Source organism: Odontesthes bonariensis, chromosome 16 (genome assembly GCF_027942865.1).
Source record: "Odontesthes bonariensis isolate fOdoBon6 chromosome 16, fOdoBon6.hap1, whole genome shotgun sequence".
Lineage (NCBI taxonomy): Eukaryota > Metazoa > Chordata > Actinopteri > Atheriniformes > Atherinopsidae > Odontesthes > Odontesthes bonariensis.
The window spans coordinates 35,332,298-35,339,612 of NC_134521.1; the positions used below are offsets into that span (position 1 = coordinate 35,332,298).

A 7,315-nucleotide genomic window follows, 5' to 3' on the forward strand; every position below is an offset into this window, starting at 1 on the left:
CCTAATATACGGAACCTGTTACATTTTAAAAAATACTGTTTATCTGTCATTCTGTCACAGAAATGAGGCTGTGCTTGGACCGTATAAGGCCTAAAATCCAAGCTTCAAGGGAGAGAAGAAGAAAACAACACGCTGCAATATATCGGGAGAAAGCAAGAATGCACACATTCCTCGGAACAAGTCTGATACTGCTACAGAAAATTAACCGTGACATGAAGGTTATTTCTAAACGTTAACAAACTGTTTCTCACTGTTACCCCAGACCATTCTTAATTCTGTGTAAACATGGATAATCGAACAGTTCGAGTTATCCCAGATGAAATATTAAACGCTGTAATCGACCTGCAAAACATCCCCATAGCGGTTCATCCATCAGATTACTTTAGAGAGCTTATCATTGCACTCCGTAATATAAATCGTGCTAGGTTTGACAGTGAGCAAGAAGATGAAATTGTTGAAAATAATCAAGCCGCTTTCTTACGCGAATTAGAACAAGCAGTCCTTCATTTAAATAGACTGTTGTCTCTCACCATTCAGTCAGAGTCAGAGTCAGAGTCAGATTCAGAAGACATACCCCCGCAAAGTCCTGCTCCTGTGACCTCATCATCACTATCAAACGAGTCCCCGCAAAGTCCTTCTCCTGTGACCTCATCATCACTATCAAACGAGTCTCCAGATAGTATCTCGAGAGATCACGCTTCTCCAACCTCGTCAGGTGCATCAGAACAGAGTTCGCAGCAGCAGCAGCAGCAGCATGGAGGGGGTTTGAATCAGGAGATTGTAGACAACGCTGATCAAATTCAGAGAGATACACCTCCGTCAATTGTACGGGAACGTTTCAACACTTTTGAAACAAGGCGCTCCCTCACAATACCGCGACCAAGTCCCGGTACTGTGCCTGATATCACAACCTTCTCCGTAGCAGTCATGAGCGTGCTTGTTGAACTGGCTGAAACAGCACGATCACAGGCCAGATGTAATGATATTGTCCAGCTGGAGTTAGTCGGTGAAAATTTCTCTCAGCACACCGTTGTTAACGTCACTGCTGAGGATAATGTAATTCTGGATGCATTTCTAGACTTTTTTGATGACTTAACTCAATCTAACGTAGAAATACCTTCAGATACCAACTTGGAGTTAATCCTTCAGGTGGTAAAAAACCCCTCAGGGGGTGGAAAACGTAAGGCTGTAAAAACCTTAGACTGTGAATTGATCCAAAAGAAAAAACGTCACCTGTACATTACAGATAACTGTGACAATCAGCTCTGCTTTGCCATCAGTCTCGCTCACCTCTCAGATCCAAACTTTACTGATAATCAGGCCTTAGCACAAGGAGTAGAATGGCATCATCTCGCGGGTCTTACTGATCAGACACCTGTGTCTTTCAGCGATGTAGGAAAATTTGAAAACATCCTACAGAGAAAAATTGTGGTGTTTCACAGAGCCTCAGGGGAGCGAGCTCTGTGTAAATTTGAGATTTCAGAGATCGATCGAGGCCTCTCTTTCTGTTGTTACTCCAGAATCATTACTACGGAATAAAAAATCTCAAAGGATTTATCGGGTCAAGACATGTCTGTGATTATTGCTACAGCGGTTACAACAAGCCACACTTACATTATTGCTCTGGTTACTGCTCGACCTGTTACGACAGGTCTTGTACAAGCCAGGAGTTCAACCCTGTATTATGTGGTGATTGTAATAGAACCTGTAATAGAACCTGTCGAAATTCATTATGCTTCACCAGACACAAAGAACCCCGGGAGAGACCCCGTGCCGGAATGCATGCGAGTGATTGTGATCTGATTAAACTTTGTCCAACATGTAAGAGGTTTTATAAAGTTGCAATGACTAAAGAGAAAACTCCACATGTCTGTGAAGGGTTAAAATGCACAGTCTGTGGTGAGAAGCTAGCTCACGGTTCCGCAGGTACTCTCGGCGAACATCAGTGCTACATTCAACCAGGCGTCGCTGACAAACAACTTGGTGAGAAACTGATCTTTTATGATTTCGAGTGCTTAGTTGGTCAGAATGATGTACACGTCCCCTTTCTGATCTGTACAAAAACGCTGAAAGTCGATAAATGGTATGCTTATGGTTTAGACTGTGTACAGCAATTTCTCCTCCATTTCAGGAAGCCTCAATACAAGGGGTATACGTTCATAGCACACAATGCCCGAGGATATAATAGCTATCTCATCCTCAACGTTATGGTGCAGCTAGGGAATAAGCCCTTTCTCATTACGCAGGGGAGCAAAATTCTCTGTTTTACAGACAGGGATTATGGTTTGAAATTCATCGATAGTCTGTCCTTCCTGAGTATGAAACTGAGTGCGATGCCAAAAGCACTAGGTTTTAGTGATCACAGCAAGGGTTTCTTTCCCCACAGATTCTCTTCAGTGCAGAATTTGAATTATGTGGGACCCTTTCCTTCACCGAGTTACTACTCTGTGGAACTCATGAACCCCCGCGAACAGGAAGAGTTTTACAGCTGGTACGGAGAAGCAAGCAGTGCTATCTTTAACTTTGAAAAAGAAGCTCTTCATTACTGTGAAAATGATGTTGACATACTTTACAGAGGCTGCGTTAAATTCAGGGAACAGTTTTTCAGCGAGACACGTGTGGACCCCTTCAAATGCATCACTATTGCGTCGGCATGTATGAAGGTGTTTATTTGCAATTTTCTCGAGCCTAAAACCCTGGCTATACCTTCACCCGTTGATTACCGACATCAGTGTAAAACATTCTCTCATGCAGCCATCCAGTGGCTGGAACACACTGGGGAAAGGAAAATCGGGCCTTATCATGTAGATAGTTATTCTGAAATTGAGGGTGTGGGGCACGTTTTTGAGTTTTACGGTTGCGTCTTTCACGGCTGCCCCATCTGCTTTCAGCCTCAGGACATTTGTCCAGTGAGGAATGCATCATTTGAACAGTTCCACGCTGCAACCGTTGAGAGAGAACGGGTGCTTCAGTCAGTGTACGGTCTTCGTTTGCATGTCATGTGGGGGCATGAATGGACTGAGTTGAAGAAATCTCACCCGGAGGTGATTGAATTTCTCAGGAAATTTAACGCCCCCGAACCTCTTACTCCCCGACAGGCTCTGTACGGTGGTCGGACCTGTGCGCTCAGGTTGAGATACACTGCAGGGGCGACTTCACATCTCTGTACCCTTATGTGAACTGCAGCTTTCCCTACCCTCTTGGTCATCCTACGATTATCTGCAAAGATTTTGATGACCCTGACAGCTACTTTGGTCTCATTAGAGCCGTCGTTTACCCCCCGCGTGGTCTGTTTTTCCCTGTTTTACCTTACAGGTCATCTCACGGTAAACTATTGTTCACTCTCTGTCGCACTTGTACTGAAATAAATAACCAGACAGATGCGTGCAGCCAGTGACGAGGAGAGGGCACTAACAGGAATGTGGGTGAGTGTGGAGTTTAGCAAGGCGCTAAAGCTTGGTTACCGCATTGCTAAAATCACCGAGATGTGGCACTTTGACAGAAGCAGTAGCACAATCTTTCAAGGTTACATACATACATTCCTTAAGGGTAAGCAGGAGGCTTCCGGTTACCCGTCTGATGCACGTGATGAGGAGAGCAAGTTGAGATATGTCAGAGATTACAAACTCCATCAAGGTATCCAGCTGGATGCCGACAAAATAGAGGTGAATCCTGCAAAAAGACAGGTGGCGAAACTCTGTCTGAACAGTTTTTGGGGGAAATTTGCGCAGAGGAACGATCTGGCTCAGACCGTCATCATCAGTGACCCGAATGAATTTTTTAACTACGCGTTCTCGGGTAAATATAAGATCACTTATTTCCACTTTCTCACCCCGGATACATGCATGTGGCAATGGACCTACAGTAAACGATGTATAATTCCCCCCAACAAGGTGAACAACGTATTCATTGCTGCATTTACCACCGCTTATGCACGTTTAAAACTGTACAGCTGTCTAGAACTCATGCAGGACAAAATTCTCTACATAGACACAGACAGTCTGATCTATGTGGTGAAGCAGGGTGAGACCCCCCTGAAATTGAGAAACTATCTGGGAGATTTGACCGACGAGCTGGGGGGTGATACAATCCAGGAGTTTGTTGCAGCCGGACCCAAGAGTTACGCCTACCAGACCAAAAACCAGAAAAAGGTTTCGATGCGAGTTAAAGGCATCACTCAGACGCATGAATGCAGCGAGAAGGTCAACTTTGACAGCGTCAAAGAGTTGGTGGAGGGTTACTTGGCCGACTCCAGAGACGGGGTGATTGAGACACCTCAGCGCACGATCAGAAGGGATAAAAAGGCATTTCTCTTAAAGGGACACTCCAACCATTTGCATTAGGCTTTGCATTGTTAGAAACCCAGTCATACTTTTGAATGGTCATGCAACACTCTCTCATTTCCCCCTGAGACGGGAGAAATCCGTATTCACCTCTTTACACTTCCTCCTACAATGACGCAAAAATCGTCATTTTGTTTCATTGTAGGAGGAAGTGGAAGAGGGGTGGATTTCTGTTGAAACTACAAGCGCTAGTTCCCACCCTTCAACACCGCCCATAGGGGGGTTGGACCTAATGCGCTAACAGACCTATCACAGATCAGTGCCAGTGCTTTTGAGAGCTGCAGCTAACATGGTCGAAGGTACCGAATACTCAGACAGATGCAATATGGAGGACTGGGATTTAGAAGAAGATATGGCTCGAGCTGGGGCGAATTGGTGGTGCCTGTGCTCTAACTGTGCGCCAATGGACACAGAACAAGAGTCTGTCTGCTGCCGAGAATTCCAGCGGTGCCAATTTCTTCTGGACGAAATCGGAGGATGGCACGGACGTGTGTGTTGTTGATCACCCGAGTTTCGCACCCCATATGGATAGTGGCGTCCTGGAGACCTACTTTAGAATACCTAAAGTCAACTGGAAACGACAGCCAAAGCCTACAGGGCCAAATGGACGTCTTTCTGTAAAGTAAGTTTGTTTTCTTTGTTACTATGTCAAGGAGTACTCTTGCTAACACGCTAACGTGGCATGTTCATTGCACAAATAGCTTGCAGTTATGCAAGCTACTGTGGCACGCTAGGCTCAAATGCCATCACTCACTTTGTGATCAATGTTTTGTCTAGACAATTTCGTCCAACAGCCTACCGGCACTTTCTTGAGTGGGTCCTGCAAGGAGAGAGATTGGGCAGAGGGCGTCGTGTCGTGTTACCTGCTTGTGTCGTGTTACCTGCTTGTGTCGTGCAGGCTATCCGCCAGAACTACCCAGCTCCAGACGGCCAGTACTGCGGGCACCAAGAAGTGGAGGACGCTCAGGAGAAGCTATAGTTTCCTTGTTTTATATTCATTCAACAGTTGTATTGTTTGTATAGTTATTTAATTAAATGGTTCAAATGTACGTTGTTGTGGTTCTTTCTTAGTAGCCTAATGTTGCTCCAAGTGTATTCGAGTTATTGAACGACTAACATTTTAGAACTGGAACAATATAGCTACTGTTACCTCAGATGACAAAACGACAGAATTGTGATCATAGCCTACCTATAATTACTATAAATTATGAAGCATTACAAGTATACATTGCATTATAAGTTTGTTGCAAATCAGTTACCTCCTTCCAAGTTTATGATGCTATTCTAAACTTTGTTGAAGGCAGACAGGAGAGAAGGAGTGACATTTTGTTTTTTAATTCACAAAATAAGAATTGTCATGAACATAAAGACACACAAACAACATTATCCACACTATTAAAAAAAAGAGGTATTGACCCTGTGATTGAGTATACAGTAAGGTGCTCGATGGAAGTGCAAACAGGTAAGGCAGTGCAAGGATAAGGTCAAAAGACCATATAAGACATAAAGACATTTAGGACATATAAGACATAGTAATATTACAAAATGTATCACGAGGAATGGGTTAAGGTACAGCTGACGTCTGGCGCTGTCTGGGATTCAATGTTTTCTGATGATGAGGACAACTCTGCAGCAGACGTCGACGTCGTTTTAGTCTGAAATGTCATACGTTCAATAACGTTAAAAACATTTGAATAACGTCAGACTAACACAGTAAAACATGGTGGATTTACATCGCTAATAACGAACTTATTTAGATCTACATAGCAAAGTGTCTAACGTTACATTGCTAACTTTGCTGACGAGTGGAGTTAGCGAGGCAGACACACTAGAACAGCAAGCGACCAAAACATACAAGATATTTACTTTGTAAACAGCCAAATCATATGAGATGTGCTGCTTTACAGCAGACGACTATATCAGTGTGTGTTCTCAGTAGCCGCTAGAGTCGAGTTAGAAAAAAAGCCTTACCTCCAGGCAAATGCGTTTAGCATTGCTAGCAGTTCCAGAAGTTCCTGGCTTTTTGCACAAGTCCAACTCTTTGGGTAATCTATGAAAACTTACTCCGTGTATTTTCCTTGTGCTGGCTGAACATCCCGGTACCATGCAAGTGCACACCATTTCGAAACACAAACGAGGAGTAATTCACTAATGATTTCGCAAACTCTTCACTAGAAATTGTGTGACATGATTTCCAGGTAGCATAGTCTTAAAAAACGCAGCATTCCTCAAAAAGTTCCGAGTGGTGTATGACAAGAGACGTCTCTTTCCCGACGGAACAACTCTCCCTTTCGGTTATTAAGATTGGTTAAGAGGTAAAAACAGGAAAGTTGAAACAGAAAAAAAAAATGTCACAGAGGTAGATTTTGACCCCAGACTAAAGACCCCCTTTTCATGTCTGATTGTAGGACCAAGTGGGTGTGGGAAATCTTTCTTTGTTAAAACTATTTTACAAAATTGTAACCATGTGATGGATGTTGTACCTGAAAATATTGTATGGATTTACACTTCCTTCCAACCTTTGTATGCTGAACTGCAGCGGATGAATAAAAAGATTAAGTTTGTGGAAGGATTGCCTCATTCTTTTGAAGATGAAAATCTGTTTCCTCCTGATCGAAATCACTTGGTTATTTTGGACGATGTTATTTTTCAAGCTTCGGACCATCCTGAAGTGGTGAAAATTTTCACACAGTACAGACATCATAGAAATATGAGCATTATGATGTTGACTCAGAACGTGTTTCATCAGGGGAAGTACAGTCGTACCATTAGTCTGAACAGTAATTATCTGATGTTGTTTAAGAACCCCAGAGACAGATTGCAGGTGAATATACTAGCCCGTCAAATCTTCCCCTCACAGAAGGCTCTCTTCCTGGAAAGTTACGAAGACGCTACCAGAGAACCGCACGGGTACTTAATCGTCGATCTAACCCACTCATGCCCAGAACAATACAGACTGAGGACGGGTCTAC

The 7,315-nt window shown here is 43.6% G+C and overlaps 1 protein-coding gene across 1 annotated transcript in view; it reads left to right on the top strand.

The window, feature by feature from the left end:
- The window catches only part of LOC142401503 (uncharacterized), a 30,749-nt gene extending 23,846 nt beyond the window's left edge, over positions 1-6,903 (top strand). Inside the window, exons 13-14 of the transcript XR_012773144.1 lie at positions 61-4,965; positions 5,121-6,903. The gene's annotated coding sequence lies outside the window, so the exon portion shown is untranslated. The remainder of the gene's footprint in view (positions 1-60; positions 4,966-5,120) is intronic.
- Positions 6,904-7,315: the final 412 nt, after the last annotated feature.